The sequence below is a fragment of the Pteropus medius genome, unplaced genomic scaffold, assembly GCF_902729225.1.
Source record: "Pteropus medius unplaced genomic scaffold, Ma_sr-lr_union100, whole genome shotgun sequence".
NCBI classification, from domain to species: domain Eukaryota; kingdom Metazoa; phylum Chordata; class Mammalia; order Chiroptera; family Pteropodidae; genus Pteropus; species Pteropus medius.
This window is the reverse complement of record NW_024349800.1, coordinates 30,793,296-30,812,182: the sequence shown is the minus strand read 5'-3', so window position 1 is coordinate 30,812,182 and position 18,887 is coordinate 30,793,296. Positions and strand designations below refer to the sequence as shown.

General features: G+C 38.8%; 1 long non-coding RNA gene across 1 annotated transcript in view; it reads right to left on the bottom strand.

Moving 5' to 3' along the window:
* Positions 1–17,642, bottom strand: part of LOC120621653 (uncharacterized) — a 222,121-nt gene extending 204,479 nt beyond the window's left edge. Inside the window, exons 1-2 of the long non-coding RNA XR_005658229.1 lie at positions 17,244–17,642; positions 6,263–6,465 (exon numbers count right to left, since the gene is read on the bottom strand). This is a non-coding gene — a long non-coding RNA (uncharacterized LOC120621653). The remainder of the gene's footprint in view (positions 1–6,262; positions 6,466–17,243) is intronic.
* Between the last annotated feature and the right edge of the window lie 1,245 nt (positions 17,643–18,887).

The window sequence follows — 18,887 nt, the reverse complement described above, 5'->3', positions numbered from 1 at the left end:
AGACTTTTTCCTGTAAAATTTCCAGAAATATTTAAGCATGCAAACTTTGATTTCAGGTGCCTTTGCAATGGAACATGAGTATGAACAACAGTATTAGTCTGAGTATCAATCAAACCAGGAAAAGGAAAAAAAGTTCTCCAAAGTATGGGGATTCTCCCCAAAAATAAGGTTGCCAAATAAAATGCTGGATGCCAGTTAAATCTGAAGTTTAGATAAGTGACAAATAATTTTTAGTGAAAATATGTCCTAATTATTGAATGGAACATACATTAAAAAATTATTTGTCCTATACCTGAAATTCAAATTCGACTTGACGTCTTATATTTTTATTCGCTAAATCTGATAACTCCACCTAAAAGGTAAATCTTAATGCTTCACTTAATATTAAAAATGTTGATGTGCTAGCTCACTAGTCCCCAGTCCTGGCTACACAAGAGAATTATCTGTGGTTTCCTGAGCCCACCTTCTGGAGCAGCTAAATCAGAGTCTCTGGAATAGAGCCAAGACAGTCTTTCAAGCTCCCTCGGGGGTTCTAATGGGTAGCCGGGTTTCAGAACCACTACACTAGAGGATTGTATTGACTCCAATGTAAAATCTCAGAGAGGTATATCTGAGGCATAGTGGGTGTCTCAGGATCTAATTGCAGGGAAATGCATGTATTTTTTAAAGTATCTTCAACACTTTAATATTACTTTACTTCTGAAAAATAAAACTTTGTTTAATAGCATAAACTACCCTCAAAATTAAAGATAACAGAGTGATTTAGACCTGGAAAGCTAAAAGAGATAACGAAGACCAGGACCCGGGACCTGGCATAAGTCCTAGATGGGGCAAAGTATCTGGGATAGAGAACAGGAGGCAGGAGGCAGGAGGCAGGAGGCAGGCAGGATCTAGTGGATGCACAGGTGTCCCAGGTCAGTGGGTAGCACAGACCAATGCTCAGGAAAGCAGCCCACAAGAAGTAAGACCCCAGGCCAGGAATCTAGACAAAGTCATCAGTCAGGCACCAGCTGGTACACAACTAACTGATCATGTAGTCTTGCTGATTGCAGGACTTTTGGGGACGTTGATCCCAGCACCTGGCTGACCCAAGGTTCACAGGTGACACAGGGGTGAGTATTTGGCCAGACTGGGGAACAGAGGTACAGAGAAGGGCAGTTGGTCAAGTCCCTTATCTGAGTGCAGTGCCAGCTGACCTGTACCTGTAGTGATCCTAAATTACTTTGATACTTGGAAGGTAAAGCTTTTAGTCCTATGTACTTTAAGCAAGTTAGATGATGCCTCTCAAACTCAAAATTCTTTTCTGAAAAATAGGAGACCATGACATTCTTTGCAGGGATATGTAGGCAGCATTTTAAATTATGAGATATATGCAAAAGGAATAGAATATGGCCTATAGGTATATTCACTGAAACCCATCACTTTCCCAGTAAAAATCACTACTGATATGTGTCCTATGTCCTTCCATGTCCCATGCCTCCCTGCTCCTCCCCGAGACTCCTTCATGCTCTCACTCGTGTAGGTGACTTGCTTCCAGGACAGTAAGGATCTAGTGCCTGTCCCAGAACTCTGCAGACTACATATCAATGAATGCTTGCTGCCTTAACAAGACTAAGAAATCTAAACAGATGTTGCTCCTTCTAAAACACTTTGCGATATTCCAAACATTGTATATTTTTATTTTCTCTTCTATCTACATCAGTTTTAGCCTTGAATTTATCAGCTATGTGACTTTGTACAAATATTTTAATTTCTTAAAGCCTCAGTTTACTCATCCTATAAAATAGGAGCATTAGTGATATCTACCTAACACATTTGTTATGAGAATCAATCAGATTATATATGAAAATCTTTAGCCGAGTACCTGACACATATAAGTACTTAGAAAATTTTAGCTATTACTAAATGATCACCTCGCCACTCTGTTCAGCCACTGTCCTGGCAAAGTTCTTGACTCAGATTTATGTACACCAAGCCCACCCCTAATTTAAGTAACCAGAGACAGTTTTGCACTGAATGCTACAGTGCCATAGTGGAGGCCAAACATTCTGAAGTCACCTGCCGTCTCAGGAACCATGAAAAAAAAGTCATAAATATCCCACTGCTCTCACTGACTACAAAATAAAAGACATTCTGTATTTGCTATATCTTCTTCCTTCATCTCCATTTCCTAGGTCTAGGTCTACATTTTACTGAGATTTCCATTCTCCTACAAAAAAAAGTGTGCTTTTATAATTTTGTCTATGCAAAAAGCCTTAAACCATAGCATTTCATTCCCCAAAGACATAAAAGTAAACCTTAAGCCATATGGCAATAGAATTAAAGTCAGCACATTGTTGCGTTGTACAATTCACCATCATTATAAATGATTTCTTCGTGATATTATGGTATTAATCTACTCTGGTGTGCAATGATTCATTATAGTTCTAAGTTTCCTCTTGCAGGCCAGGCAGCTGTCTTTCAAATGGAGCTCAGTTAAATTTAGCTGCACAAAGATGTTATGATACCAGCAACATTCCCCAGCCCAACGACTGCCTCGTGGAAGCTGCCTGTTTGAGACCATCCACAGGGCTTCTGGCCTGTAGCAAAGAATACTGCAACTCTATATAACCATAAGATACCATCATAATTTATAGAGGTGATCAGTTTCATCTATCATTAAAGACACCTGACCTTGTCATTCACTTTTAAGTCTGGGGTCTGGCTTCCTAATTCGTTCATTTGCAATTTTGAGGGCACTGAAAGGGAGTCACAGGAGAAGTTGTGGAATTTCCTTCAACTAATGAGGAGGATGTGAACTTCCCTTCTTTTCAAGGACAGAATTTAGTACTTAACATACATATCAATTTACATTCAGCAACTTCATAGGGAATTTTTATGTATAAATAAAATACATTACATATATAAGCATATGAATATATGTTTGTCACCCTGATGTCCTCAATCTTACAGCCTGTCTTAATACTCACATAAAATTATTTGAATAACCATACTACTGAGAAAGAGAAAAGCAGCTCCTGACATCCAGGAACTGTCCTGGCACATACAACTAAACCTAGATGTTCTTCTGTTGAACATAGACAATTTTATGGAACATCGATATCAGACAAGACCACTCTGTGGCCAGGCTGGATCAGGACAAAAATAAGACTACTCCATATGTGTTAACAGAAATAAAACATGAACACTGTTCAACCCACAAAATACCAAACCATCCTCCCACCCCAGGTAATATGGGTACCTGCTACTTCTTTCCCACTAACACTTTCAGCTGGCTCTAGTCCATCCTCTCTACAGATAAGATGGTTAAGATACCCAGTCGTGGAATTACTCCCACTTCCTGACAGCATCCAATCAGAGCAAAGCCCCACTTCCTTAAAACCACTCCCCAAATCACCAGTACAAGCTCAAATCCTGTAAGTCCTTCCCAGTACCCTTTCACTGAGATGCCCCAGAGTTCAAAAAGTAATAACTTATTCAACTACATATGTGTTCCTGGTGGTCTTTAACTAGAGGACATTGACACCACCAAATATCAGTACTTATCCTTCCTACCTTTTCAAATGTCATCTTCCCCTGATGTATATGAGGGAAAGGAGTTTATTTAACTTCCATGCTTGAGTCAATCTCCCTTCATAGCTGTTCTCTTGATTCTAATCAGCAAACTTAGCTCCACCTTAGGAGTGCTGGGACCACCATCTTTCACCCTCGATACTTAGGTGAGGCTCAAAATAGAGTATCAATTCACATAGTGATCAGTTCCTTTCAGGTAAAGGGACTTGAAGCTCTGCCAAAGGTGGAGTAGGCCAAGGGCCAAACCAGAAGCGGCTCAGAGTGTGACTACAGTGACCTCCAGGGATGGAAGCAAGAATCCAACAGCTCCAAAAGTACATAGAAATGCAAGGTGGGACAGTACAGTTCAACAGAATGAATAATAAGACCACAACCACAAATAGGGCAGCTCTAGGTTGTCTGTGTTGACAGAGAGGAAAAGGCAGTTGATGGAAAGTACAGAAGAAAGAACGGCCCCAGGAAGAGACCAGCTGGAGAGAAAGGGGTATAAACTGCACAGGTGACATGGTATTTACCCTGTAACCAGAACCAAAACTTGTGGGCCCTGTGGGAAGTGGATGCAACTTCTTACAGACGTCAGTGCACCTTTCAACTGATCAGCAGCTCTCCCCTGAGCCAGAAAATCCACCTGAGAATTTGAAAAGCTCTGACATTTTTGCAGGGTGAAACCTCATTTCTATGGAAGCCAAAGACAAATTATAATACATTAAGCCCAGAAAGTTTGATGATGATGATGATGATGATAATTTTAGCCAGAATTTAAGACAGCATCCCATTTTGGCTAGCTATTTTTCAATACCTTTACCCCCAGGACATAGACCTTCTCAAACAGGAGTTTGGGGTGTACATTCATCTTTCTCTGAAGTTAAATTTATTTTCACTGATTTTTAAGCTCAAGATAGCTTGGCTGATAATGTTTTCACTGTGCTGTTTATTTTCAGAGGTTGAACTGCAATAAATGAAAAATATTTTCCCTTCAGTAGAAAGGGAAATATTACACTTAGATATTTATAAGTTTGACTGGTTATTTTTAAGAGCACAAAGTCAAAAATATTATAATTATTATACGTTGCTGGCAATAATTTTCTGAGTGTTTCTAGTAAAAAGACTGAGAGTAATATTCATTACATAAACTATACTTCAAACTGAATATGGAATAAAAATGGATTTAAATAACCAGAGTGAACTGCATATAACTGCATATCTAAGTAGTACATGCAAAACAGTTTAACTGTTTTATGTTAGAATTACTATGATGGGAAATCACCATAATAAAAGTACTAGAGCTACTATTTTTTGAGTACCTATTTTATTCCAAGTACTGTGATGAATAATAGTTTGTATGCATTCTCTTATTCTCACAATAACTCCAAGAAGTAGGTATTATTAACTATTTTGTAAATGAGAAAACCAAAGTACAGAAAGATTAAGTAGTCCACCCAAGGTTACACAGTAAGTGGCCAAATAGGATTGAGACCTGTATCACCTGGCATAAGTCTATATGTGTTTCATGTTCTGACATTGTCTCCTCCATCTCAAGCTTTAGAGGGATGACATGCAGGTGCTTATTCTAGGTACAAGGTTCTGCCCTGTCAAATGCCAAAGCAAAGACTCTAGAGAGTTGTGTTCTATCACCAAGTAACCAGACTGTATATTCCTTCATGCAGAAAGCAAGCTAAACTCATCTGGGTTTCAGGGGCTTTCTTTTCAGATAACTGCATCCTTAGCAAGAGCCTTCTATACCCCTGCAATGTCTGGGAAACCTGGTTCAGTTTGTGGGTTCAGATGGCTTCGGATGTTTCCCCCAGCTGAGTGCACACTCCTTAGAGAACACTATGTATAGCACAGAATGGGCCACCCACTGAGGACACTAAATAAGTGCTGACCATCTACTTAGGGTCCCTCCCAGGAAAACACTTCAGAAGGGTTGTGCCCTATAATGACTCACCATTCCCTTTTCCCCCAATCCTTCATTCCTATAATTTTCTCTTCCTAATCTCCCTTCTAGATTCTTTTAGAACTGAAAGTATCTCTCACTCTGTTCCCTAGAGGCAGTTTCCTGAGTTCAAACGCACATACTCAGTATATCAAGGTGACAGGTCTGAGTTTCATTATGCTCTTTCTTCACTAGGAGATAAGCAAGCGGAGAAAAGTTCTCCTGCATCAAATTCTGTATAAACTCTTCAGCAGCAACCTCATAAATACCTTGATAAGGAAGCAAAATGGACACCTAAAATGGGGCAGGAAAATATTATATTGTTCGACCAGAAAGACACTTTGTGTCACAAAGCCTTTTGTTTTAATATTAACCTCCAATTTTAGTAAGGTAGTAAAACTCATGTGTTTCCTTAGATTTGAAACCTACACACATTTTTTAATGGGCACTGTCCTTTCTCGAAAGTACCTCTCTCTAGTTTTTTGCCATAATTATGCAATACGCGAACTAATCATGATTTCCTACACTGGAGGTAAGAGTATAAAATTTTTAATGGGGGGAAGGGAGAAACAAAATGGAGAACGATCTTCTAAATTTAACATAAAGGGAACAATAAACAGTCATAAAGGGAATTTTGATTATACAATAACTTTTATTAGCTTGATATGCTGACTGAGAAAAGAAACAGCATGCATTTTTAAAAAGTGACTTTTAAGGAAGAATAATTTGTTTGCATAAAATATGATTACTTACCCTCATAAATGTTTATTTGAATTTATTGCACTGTAACCAAAGCCAACTGCATCAGCCACAGCGGGGAAACCCAATTCTGAGTTGCAAAACAAAACCAAAGGTATGACCGCGAGCACATCAGCATCCCATGCTGACTCAGGGAAATTTCTGCAGTTACGATTCTGCTGATTTTCCAGGATAAGAGGCTCCAATGAGGCCAAATCCTTTAAAAACAGAAAAAAAAACTAAAACTCAGACTGGGGCCCACCCCTCCCCAAAAGAACACCACCCAGAAGAGACCAGTCAGCACCTTTCTCAGATTTGCCTGAGTCTCCAACTGGCTGTTCACACCAGAATCTGTCAACTGGCAACCTGAGGCCAAATCCAGCTGCAGAGGCCATTTTGATACTTTTACATTTAAATGTTTAGAAGAATTTAGGGCCAAGGTTACAGTGAGCTGTGCTCGTCAACTCACCAGTCTCCACCAGTTCTGAGCTTCTTGGGTTCCCACCTTCGTTCATTTACCTACTCATCCCTCTGGGCCCTGGGACCCCTGGCCAATGCACTTGCCTTTCAAGGACTCATGAAATTCTACTCTCCTGCTATCCCCAAGCTAAAAACTCACAGTCCGTCAAGGACACAGGCTCACGTTATCGCTCTCCGGAAGGAGAGAGTGTGAAAGGAGAGGGAAGAGAACTCACCCTTGGTAAACGCTTTTTTTTCACTTCAGGGTATCCAAGAAACCACAGCCAGCCAGAGGCAGAGGGAGCCCCAAGACTTATCCTCCCCGTTTCCTAGTGCCCAGCTTTTCCAGAGATCCTAAAGCTATCTCCACTCCCAACCGACTGGATGCTCTATAAGCATTTACTGATGAAGACACAGAGACCACTAAGGAATGTCAAGGAGGACATGCAGAAGTATAGGCTAGGTTTTATGGGTCAGACCAGGGTATCTTGAAATCACACTACATGCAAAAAGAAAAATTATTTTTATAGTGATAATTCTCCATATTTGAACAACTTATTTATTTGGTATCATCGAGAAAAATCTTTTTTCATTTTGTTATTTTTGTTTTTAAATAAACAGGAAAGTATAATTTCTGATGTTACCTTATTATTTCTGCTATTTAACCTTGTCCTACTAACAACAACATAAAATACAGATAGGAAACGAGATGGAAATCAAAAGGAAGAAATATTGAATCTCCTGACGTGCCCAGCACTGGGCTTGGTGAGTTACATGTGGTATGTCGTAAGATCCTTTTCACTCTTCATTTTTGAAATCAGGAAACAGGAATTAAGTTGGCCAAGGTCACAGATAAAGTAACAAAGTAGCTGGCCCAAATTCCATCTTCTGGAACTATGGCCAATTACCATTTAGACTCACTGCTTCATTTTTTCAGATTATATTGCACGGGTTAGACTTTGATTCTTAAGGATGAAATAAAAACATGACAGATTTACTATCACATTTTCATTTACCTGGGCAATTTCCATTTCCCCTTCACATGCCTAGCTAAGGCCTTAGTGATCCACAGTTCATTGAATAGCTACAATTTAAAATCTGATTCCCAAAGCTGTTTCTTTAGAATGCAGTTGCAGAAGACAGAAGGGTCAGATTTCAGCATTAGTGCCACTGCATTGAGACAATTACTGGAAATGTAGCCTAAAAAAGGATTTTCCTGAACTCTACTGATGATTACTTCAGTTTTCTTATTCCTTTTGGCTGCAGAGGAACCAAGCGTTAGTGAACAATTTCAGCCTCTTCTTGTGGAAAGCTCTCCAAGCAATGATTTGCTTCTCCATCTAGAGCACTAGCAAATAGCTCAAATGTAAAGGATGATAACTATTTCAGGACACCATGTTAATACCGTGTTTACCACAGGAAGTTGGTTTTGTCTTTTTTAAAAAATCATCATGCAAGTATCCTCACAGCAAGAAACCTGAGAAAGAAAGCTGAACACTTCATACAGCGTGTCAAGAGAAGAGTTAATGAAAAAATTACAAATATTTTATTTCCATATTATTTCCCCAAGTCCCCTTGTTGTCTAGACCTTTCCAGCCTTTTAAACCACAGGTAGCTTCTGGCAAAACTAGAGACAGATGGCAGTGTAGAGTTCCTGGCAACCAAGATAAATGTGCATAATATCAAGCACCCACCTTGCAGCTTCGGAGGCCCACAATGCCCCCAGCTCCTTCCTGCGGCCTCAAGAAGGGTCACTTGCTGAAATAATTTTCTGGTTAACAAGAAATCTATGCAAGATTTCATGTCCTGGTGTTTCAAAAGCCCCCTCTGAGGGATTCACACTATGCATTTTAATTTAGGTTTACACATTTCAGTTTTTAATAGAATGAACTGTGCATAACAACACATTTCACAATATGAAATGAAAAGCCCTTGATACAGTTCATCTACTGGAAGGTTTTAACTCTAAATCCAGAACAAATAAAGGAAAATAAACACAGCAGGACTCCAGCTTTCCCCTTCCAACATTTGGTCATTTGTTAGGGCAGGGAAAGAGGGGAGATTTGGAGCATGAGGAACTGGAGGAAGCAGGAAAGTACAGGAATGTTCATGACATGCTAAGGAATCTTTAATCTCGTTCAAGACAATGTCCTTTGCTGTCCTGAATCCCTCTTGGTCATTCTGCCATATTTGCTACAAATCAATCATTTTGTAGTCCGCTCAGATTTCAAATAAGCTCTGAGAGGCTTTTTACCACGTAAATGGGGATCTCAGATCTGTTTGAAAACACCACACGAGGGCTAATTTGGAGATAATATTTTCTATTTGTTTGTATTCAAATGCACAAGATTTTATAGAGCTCCAGGAACTTATTGGTTAACTCAAATTTTCTAACAAAAGCTCTGTCTGAGAGCATGCCCTTATCTCACTGTCTGACCAATGAGAAGTAATGAGAGCACCCTTGAGAGCACCCAGCTGGTTTGCCTACAATCACATGGCGTGTGGAGCGACCACTTTCCAACATGCCTTCAGAAGGCTGTGCTCCATGTTTGGCATCTGGTCCTCAGTGGCCACTCTAAAGACCCTGAAGAAGAGGGGAGCCCCAAAGATGCGAGTGGCTCCAGAAAGCAGCACCCTACTTACTCCTCCTGCTCTTAACCGGTAGGACTTGAAAGTCTGGTAGACTAAGCCATTTCTCCACAAACTTGGCTAACTTTGACTAGTGGGTTTGGGAGAATGACCCTTCTTTAGAAAACATTTTGCCATTAGAGCAATCATGAACAAAATCTTGCTTCGATCCACAAACTTGGAAAATTATGAATATCTAGAATTCTCTCCTCAATTTCTTTTTCTTTGTGATGTTCTTCAAATTGTTTTCCTCAAGCTATGAAGTCACCCGCAAATAAAAAAATCAATTATCTCTCCCCACAACATTAGTTTAAAAGTTAAAGAGATTACAAATGAGGCTGAAAAAAACTCCTGCCTTCTTTCTGTTTTCCAAGTCCTAGTCATTTCTCAAGATCCAAACCCAACGAATCTCATGTCTTCCCCAACAACTCACAGCCCTCACTGATCTACCTTGGATGTTAGCTTTAGTATCGTATACTGTTCACGTCTCTTCCTAACCAGGTTTCTGTGAAAATTGAGAATTAAAACAAAGAATAAATACAAAAGGCCAACATATCTACTCTATTACCAACTGGTATTGGCTAAGACTAACCACTAGATTTATATAGGCAGCCCTGAGCCACGGCAAAGGATGGATACATGCCCAGATGAAACACACACCTGGGAAGAGAAACACTGAAGAGGGTCCATTTTCTATGTGAACAAGCTAGCTTCCAAGAGGAGGAAGAAGGATGGAACCATCTAGAGCATGCTTCACCAGTCACATGGGTCACTCCCTCTCCTCCATGAAGGTCGAGTGAATAAAAAGGGAGAGGCCTGGAGGGCACTCAGGAAAATTCCTCCTCAAAAAATCCAGAGACAGGAAAAAGTTGTTTTCCTTTAAGCACATAGTTTTATATTAAATTTTCTCATGTGTGTTAGTTCTGTGCCCTCATCTGGATTTTTAAGCTTTTTCAGGACAAAAACCATGTCTTACATGTCTTGGATCCCTGCAGATGCAAATACAATGCTGATAAACGAATATTTAATAAATATTTCTTTTAAAGAACTGACAATAAGAGCAGAGGTTGTGCAAAGTTAACTGTTCAATTTTATGAATAACAACAAAACTTAGAAATTCTAATTTGTTTAATCAATAGGCTAACCATTTTGGACCTGGGTCCCAAATCAAATTGTCATATTCAAAAGACCTGACCTAAAACCATGCAGCCTTATTCTCTATTGTAAAAACAAACTAACAAAAACACCCTATTTCATTATTCAGAACACATTATTACCCAAAAACCTTGAGCATAATTTAGCATAAGTTTATTCTTTACTGACTCAGAATGTCTGTTCTCCTTTAATGGAATATCTATAGAAAATATTGCAAGAGTTGGTTAAAGAAAAAAGAAATACGTATCAAATTACAAGAAATAAGAGCTGGAAAATACTGCTTAAGGTACAAACACATTAGGATATACTCAAATTCTTCTAAATTGGTTGATGAAAATCTTGCAGTTATGTCATAATCAGAACAAAGAAAATCTATACTCTGAAGAAATGCCCTACGCCAGCACACCAAGCAAAATGCGGGTGTAATATTCTGGAGTGTTTATACACCATCTGCCTAGATATTAAAAATGCAGTTCCAGGCATAAAGAGAAGTATAACAAATCAAAGAACTTCTAAACTGAAATAAACGTTCTGAAATCCAAGCTCTAAAAGTTCCCCTAAGTGGGAACTGACAAGGTGAAGCCTTCTTTCTGAACAAACACAGATTACAAGAGCATTAGTGAAACTGTCATATATATATATTGGTCGGTGTCCTCTCCAAAGAAGAGGTAATTTTTAAATATTCCTGAAGAAAAAGAAAATCCTCGTGGGTTTGCCACAGTCTGGAGATAGATGCCTGTGTTGATCCATACCTAATCGAGAAACTATCTTCTATGAAGGAAGATCTGCAACTCTTAACCACTATGGAGCAGAGACAACTGATAGAAACACTCTGTAACAGCAGCTTGTTTTTACCAATGGTGTTCATGCATTCTGTCGCCTCTAGGAGTACTTCTGAGGAATACCCTGAGAAAGTGGCCTTGCTAGGGAGGCATTAACTATCAGGTGCTCACTAGCTAGCCAGCCTTAGGAGGTGCTGAAGTGGTAAGCATGGAAATACTGCCAGCGACTGACTCCAACAGGAGACTCCAGAGCCTGCTCAAACCTCCCCCAACTGCTCTCTAAACCATTTAAAAAGTTACTCCTTTAACTTACTGAAGTCTGTTAGTCATTTCATTTAATAGACACTTACATAGTGCATACTATGTGTCAAGAAGGATTTAAGGGCTTTAATCCTCCTAACGGGCCTTATTAAATGATTTTCTCATGATTCCTATTTTATTATAAATGAGGACACGGAGCACAGAGAGACTAAGTAACTTGTCTAAGGTCACACACAGCCCATAAGTGATCTGAATGCAAACAGTTCAGGTTCCTGAGTCAAAGCTGCTCTCTATAAGTCTTAATAACCCAAACACCCTCTTTGGCCATGATCATCATAAACAGACCCTAGATACCTCACACCACAACTATGTGTGTGTGTGTGTGTGTGACTATATATATACATATAATCCAGAAGGGATCATACAGACAATGTAACATTAATGTTCATGTTGTCAGCATATGGAATATATTAGAGTCCCTTCACCAAGTAGCTTAGACATAAAAGTGTAGGGCGCTGGTTCTCAAACTGTAAAGAGAATCAGAATCATCTGGAAGACTTCCTGAAACTCGGATTGCTGGGCCCAGCTCCCAGAATTTCTGATTTGGTGGGTCCCAAGAACTTGTGTTTCCCACAACTCCCAGGTGCTGCTGCTGCTCTTGAAGGGAACCTACAGCTAGGGCTTCCAATAACAAAAGACCAAAGACTGGGGCTTAGACAACAGAAACTTATTTTCTTACAAGTTAAGTTGAAGATCAAGATGTTGGTAGGTCTGGTTTTTCCTGAGGCTTCTCCCTCTCACTGTGTTCTGACATGGCTTTTTCTCCTGTTTGCATCCCTGGTGTCCTTTTCTCTTCTGATAAGGACATCAGTCATATTGCATTAAGGCCCCAATCAGGGCCTAAGTTTAACTCAATCACCGCATCGAAGGCCCTGTCTCTAAATGTAGTCACGTGAATTAGGGTGCACTCATATGATCTCACTGTCAGCTTAACCATCTCTTTAAAGGTCCTTTCTCCAAATAAAGTTATATTCTGAGGAACTAGGGATGAGACTTCAACTTCTGAATTTGGGGGTGACACAATTCAGCCCATAATAGTTCCATACTTTGAGAGCCACTCGTCTAAATCGTATAACAGACACACATGAAGGGCATGCCCTGGACAGAAACCCCATGAGGGCAATCATTCACTTGTGCCGACAAATTAAATATGTTCATTGAATCTGCTCATGGATGATGCCTCTCACTCCAAGCCCTCGGTGCTGACCAGAGCAGGACTCAGACTCAGGACCAGCTTGCTCAGATCTGGGGCCTTGCAGATGCTTCCAGATGTCGACTATACTCTTTTCTCTACCCTTTCTCTGAATTTTGGGGCTTACCTCCATAAAGCCAAGAAAACTGATATTTCCATGATTTTACTCATGCAATCCAAGAATCAACCCATTGCATACAGAAATAAGATTGCCTCCTAAGAGCTAAACTATAATAGTGTATAAAAATAGATCAGGGTAAACATGAGGGTCACCTTAAAGAGAAAAATGGCTCCCTGCCCTAGTCCTTTCAGGCTGTAATAATAAAAACATCATAAACTAGGTAGTTTGTAAACAACAGAAATTTACTTCTCATAGTTGTAGAAACTGGGAAGTCCAAGATCAAGGCACCAGAAAATTCAGTGTCTAGTAAGGGTCCACTTCCTCATAGATAGACATCTTCTCACTATACCCTCACATGGCAGAAGGGGCAAGAGACCTATCTGTGGCCTCTTTTATAAAGACACTAATGCCATTTATGAGAGTTCCACCCTATGATCTAACCACATCCCACATTTCAATACTATCACCTTGAGGGTTAGGATTCACATATGAATTTGAAGACACAAATTTCCAGACCATAGCAGTCCCAGACCTACAAGTCTTGATTTTCATCAAATTGAAGCTATTTTAGACACATTAAATGAGTCTGAAAGAAGGTAAAGTGGTCTTAGAGACATAAGGGAAAGGGAGCTCCTAGAAGCTAATAGTGTTGGGCCCATCTGAGAAGCATCCAGGGACCAGGGAAGAATTTGGTCATTTCACCTCGAATACCAATCCACTTGCTGATGTCTCTTCTCTGAAGACATATGCACTGGGACATGCGAGTAGAACTGATGACATGAAATATTTGAGTCATATCCTATCCCTTATCCTTGCCTTATGGTCACCAAGCAACCTTCTGATTATTTGGTTTCTTATGCACATAACATGTCTCAGGGAGAGCATGTCTGGTCATGCCAATCAAGAATATCTGGTCCCCAGGCAATTATAGTAAATAATTAGTAAATTATTAAGCTGGTGTCCAGACTTTACACATCAGCCTGTGGAGAGTTTTGTTCATGTAAGAAGTCTCCCCAGAAATCTTCAGTCAACTCAGAAATACCAACGAGATGTCAGTTTCTAAATTTTGGAGCCCAAAGAGCCAAACTCTGATTTTCCCAGGTATATGCCATCTTGTAAAGCGTCCTAGTGACCAGTTACCCAATTGTGTAGCACCCTGGATGGATAACCCTGACAAGATAACTGAGACATTTTGTGGTTGATCAATAAGACCACACTTAAAGGACAAGTGAAGCATAAAGCAAAAGGGACAGGCTTTGGACATAGATAAATTTGTGTTTAAATCCTGGTTCTACAACTTACCAGCTTTGTTACTGAACCTCTGAATCTCAATTTTCTTATTTACAAAATGGGAGAAATGCCTGTTATATATCAGTGGTCCTAAAAGTGTGGACCCTGGGTAACTTGGTCAGTTTGAGTTGCTGTATATCATAGATTGGGTGGCTTATAAATAACAGAAATTCATTTCTCACAGTTCTGGAGGCTGGAAAGTCTAAGATGGAGGCACTGGCAGATTCAGTGTTTGGTGAGGACTTGCTTCTCAGTTCATAGACTGCCATCTGTCCGCTGTGTCTTCACATGGTGGAAGAGGCAAGGGAGCTCTCTGAATCTCTTTTATAAGGGCACTAATCCCATCCATGAGGATGCTGCCCTCATGACCTAATCACTTCTCAAAAGTCCCACCTCCTAATACCCATCACATTGGGAATTAGGATTTCAACACAGAAATTGGGGGTTGCGGGGACAAACACATTTGGTCTATAGCACCAGATCAGCAGCAACCACACTTCCAGATGCTCATTAGAAATACAAATTATTGATCTGCTCACAGCCTAGACAGAAGCCAGAACTATGACAACCAAGCCGAATGCCCTTCAGAGCCCTCCCCACAGGCAAGAAAACAACTGTATCCAGCACTTGAGGCTCCGTGCAGGAGTGTGTGAGGGGATTGCAGCTTTTTCTGGTATCCTTCCCAGGCTAGCCCCTCAGCCTCTGCACCCGCCTGGAGGGAACCAGGTGCTAGGGAGAGCAATGCATGCAGGGCTCCCAAGCGGGTAGGGGGTGCCCAGAACCGGTCCCTGCCCTCCCCCACACCATCCACTCTCAAGAGCTCTGAGGGAAAAAAAAAAACAAACAAAGAAATGCAAATTCTTAAACCCTATCCCAAACCTAATGAATCAGAAGCTCTAAGGTGGAACCCAGCAATCTTGCTTTAACAAGACTTCAAGAGGATTCCGATGCTCACTAAAGCTTGAGAAGTACGATACAGGTTGTTGTGAAAATTAGAAATTGTGTGTACTAAGTATCTAGTACAGCACCTGGCACAAAAGTAGAAACTCAAGACAATTGTGTGGCTATTACTAGTACTATAACAGGAAATTTGGAGAATGAAGGGTTCTCCCATGATCTCACCCCCACTAACTATTAATTTCATTTCTTACTTGGTCAAGAATGCATATTTTAGACCTATAGTCAAGATCCTTGTATTTGTTCAATTTTTATAGATTTTCCTTCTTAATTTAGCAGCATAGGTACTTTTGCATATGCCACACAGTCTTCAAATTTCAGTGGCTGCCTATCATTCCATCAAGTAGAAATGCCATAATTTATGTAATTATTTCCTTAAGTTTTGACCAATTATGCTGCTTCCAATTTTTCAAGAGAGATGTTTGGCATACAATTTATTCCTTTCCTTGGAACATTTCAAACTCCTAAACAGAAGAATATCATGTCATGGAAAATAAATTTGTGTGAGCATCTTTATGTATGATCTAGAAACACTGGGTATGCCTAATGACGGCCTCCAACTAGAAATGGTGTTCCTTGGTATTTTATTAGGCAGAAAAATAGTCTCTACTATTAGAAAGTTTTTTAATTACTACCAAGTGTGAATATTTATAATTACTAAAATGCAATGTAACTAAATTAACTGTTATTTGAGTAGCTCACAGAAATTCACAAGTATTCTCTGTAAATCCATATAAATGATCTTTTTCAAATCATAAAACTTGTAATTCTGAATTGTTTGAAACTGATGGATTTCTGCATCCTTTTACATAAGAAAATATGTAAATAAACAAAATTGAAAATAGATTCCTTTTACAGTCTTGTGTCTGAATATTTAAATATCTGGTGAATTTTACTATTGATATATAATTCTAAATCCTTCCTTGTGTTAAACTGATATATGCTGATATATACTGATATATATGAAAAAAATTGAAAACAACATAACATTAATGTTTATATTATCAGAAAGACAAGTATGTATCGTGAACAAGTATGTATTACGAATAAAAATTAAAATAATATTTAACTGTAGTATAATAAATTTAAACATGTTAGGGATTGAGATATTTATGTCTGCTTCTGAATTACTATGCTGAGAATAAATATGAGCTGAAAGATTAGTATTTTTGTTGTTGTTGTTGTTGTTGTTATTGCTAGTAAGAAAGACACTGTTTGGTAATGCAGTTTGGTGTGATTATAATTGGACAAATACTTACTCCTAGTTGTGGTTTTGCTGTGGTTCTGGAATTGTACACTTTGTTTATCCTTATGAAAAGGAGGAATCTTGAATTTTTCATTTTCATTTTCAAATTCAAGTTTCAGGCAAAAACTATGAACTTCAGTTCCAAACGGTACTAAATTATAGAAAATATTAAAACCCAATAAAATCAAGAGATATGAGATCGAATGAGATACTTCAATAGTTTTCTAGAAACAAGGTCAATTTATAAAACCAATAATATTTCTTCATTCCAGCCATAATCAAATAAAAAATAAAATACTCTTCACAATAAAGCATTTAATGTGAATAATATTTTAAAATTCTATAGGACATAAAATAAAGTATACGAAAAATATTAAGGAGCTCGATCATGTTCATGAATGTGATAACAACATAGTAAAGATGCCAATTTTCTCCAAATTAATTTCCAAATTTAGTATAATCCTGAACAAAATTTCTGGTTTGAAGAACTTGATAAATTCATTCTAAAATATATGTATTAGAATAAAAGAACATAGATAACCAAGTTAACTCTGAAAAAGAAGAGCAAAAAGGGAGGACCTACTCTACCAGGTATTAGCATATATCGCAAAGCCTTAGTACTAAAAATAATGTGGTGCGCACAGAGTAAGAAATATGTAAACTTAATAGAACAGAGCTCAGAGATATGCATAGAAACATACATACACACAACATACACACACACAAAGGCACTTCATTTGTAATAAAGACGGGTACCACGAAGCACAGATTCCTTGTATGTTGTTGCGTATACTTCTCACCACCTTAAATGTTACTGCCCTGTCCAAACCGCCGTAATACCTTACCTTAATTCCTACAAAAGTGTCTCAGTTGGTCCTCTTGCTTTCTCTTTTGATCTCTTCAGTTTATTTAACAGTGATCCTGTTAAAATATAATAAAATTATGTTGTGTTTTTAACTTTTATTTTTCCCAGCTTTATTGGGATAAAATCAACATATGACATTGTGTTAAGTTTAAAGAGTACAGTGTTGACTTGACATACGCATTGCAAAATGATTACCTCCATAGCATTCAGGCTTGTGTTTTTAAATATCAACAACTTGTCTGAAGACCTTTCTATTTCAATCAAATTAGGCAGAGAATAATAGCAGTAATTATCGCACACTTCCTATTATTAAACACTATTTGATTTACACATCTTAACTTATAATCTTCACAACAAACCTATGAAATAGGCACTCTTATTCCCCCCATTATGAAAGAGGCACAGAGGTAAAGTGACTTACCAAAGGTCATAAGTTACTTAAATTCTCTGTGTTGAGGCAGAGTTGAGATCCAAACCTTGGAATTCTGGTTCCAGAATACTTGAGCAACATTTGCAGTACAGAAAGATTTGTTTACTAGACTTTTTTGATCTTCACGTGGTTTTAATAATTAACTCATGATATTTGTAATTGATTTTACAGCTGTTATTCAATTTTATGGTAGGAGGGAATTATTACAAAATTTATTACAAAAATCCAGCACATTGCCTGACTGTTTCCCAGCTTTCTGATGTCTGCCCCCTTTCTACCACACTATTCTTTATATTATTCTCTTCTGTAGTATGCGCAAGAGACCCTTCCTTTGTTCCTTAGTTCATTCACCTCTTCCATGGAAGGTCAAACTGAAAAGGAGGCCTGTACATTCCAAGGCTGTCCTGCCACCTGGCTGTGATGCAACAGCACAGGTGTGGCAGTTGGACACATCATTGGCTTTTGCTGGAGCTGAGCAAGGTTGGAAAGTTAGGGTAGTGCAGGCAATAGAGCTGACATGAGCTGAGGGGATTCGGTTTGCAGGACTTGGCTTGAAGTGAGCCGGCAGTAACCCCAAAAGCCGCTATAAACTTTAAAGCAAGAAGAGTAATGCAAAGTGTAGTATGGACTGCAGGAGGTGGGATGTGGGAGGTCTGGTAGGGAGAAAGGGAACTGATAATATATTTGCTATTGACAAAAGACATTATTTTTCCAGTTTTATTGAGATATAATTAACATATAAAATTGCATAAGTTTAAGGTGTACAACAAAATGATTTGATATATGTATATATTGTGAAATGATTACAATACATTTAGTTAACATCCATCACCTCACATACTTACAATTTTTTCTTGTGATGAGAACTTTTAAAATGTACTCTCATAGCAACTTTCAAACATACAACACAGTATTGTCACCTAGAGCCAGCATGGTGTTAGGACTCAGAACTTACTTATAACTGGAAGTCTGTGCCTTCTGACCCCCTTCACTCATTTACCCCTCCTCCCACCCCACCCAACAGACATTATTTCATTTAAAATTTAACAAGCGTGTCTCAAGAGCCTTCTAGAATTATCATAGATAATATTAGTTGGATGTTCTATGCGTGTGTCAGACACTGAGCTATCTACTTGACCTGCATTTCTCATTTGATCCTACAATAATCCTGTGGTAAAGGGAATTACTATCTTC